Raw genomic sequence first — 749 nt, forward strand, 5'->3', positions numbered from 1 at the left:
TATATAATGTGATATACCATTTTTTCATCAATTAAAAAAGTGGAAAGTGAGTGTCAGTGGTTAATACCAACATACTATTATTGACTTGCTTTGTTTTCTGACTAAATAGCTTAATTTTCTCACAACTTGAGGCAATTATATCTGTTTATAATATAACCCCAGCCTCACTCTCTGCTTTAGAAAAGCATTTCTCACCAGTTCTACAGGAAATTAATAGACATGTTGTGAATAGTGTGTGCATTTATTCATTATAGTCAGAGAAAACTGAGTTCAACAAAGCATGTTTCTTTACTGTATAACTTCAAATAGCTTTTAATTTGCTATATTGCATTATGACACTCCTACAGTGAGGCCAGTTTGGCAGTGTTTTGCAAATTTATTTGAAAATAAACACTTATTAGTTGAACTATCTCATACAAATAAGGAAAAATTTGTATACATACTATACCTTAGATAGATCATGGGATGTTACTTTGGTTAGTCCAGATCCAAACTTGTGATCCATGTTTAGTAATAGGTATCCTCCTGTGTTTCTAAGCTTAAAGCTCCAAGTCATAGCAGTTCAATACACCAAGTCATTTAGAAAGTGAGTCTTGCCTTGTATCTGTCAATCCTTTACCCTAAACCAAAAACTGCAGTTTCTCAATATCTGATTATAGATTGTGATGGTTAATTTTAAGTGTCAATTTGACTGGACTAAGGGATGCGCAAGTAGCTGGTAAAACATTATATCTGGATGTGCCTGTGAG

This window comes from Hipposideros armiger, unplaced genomic scaffold (genome assembly GCF_001890085.2).
Source record: "Hipposideros armiger isolate ML-2016 unplaced genomic scaffold, ASM189008v1 scaffold_757, whole genome shotgun sequence".
Taxonomy (NCBI): Eukaryota; Metazoa; Chordata; class Mammalia; order Chiroptera; family Hipposideridae; genus Hipposideros; species Hipposideros armiger.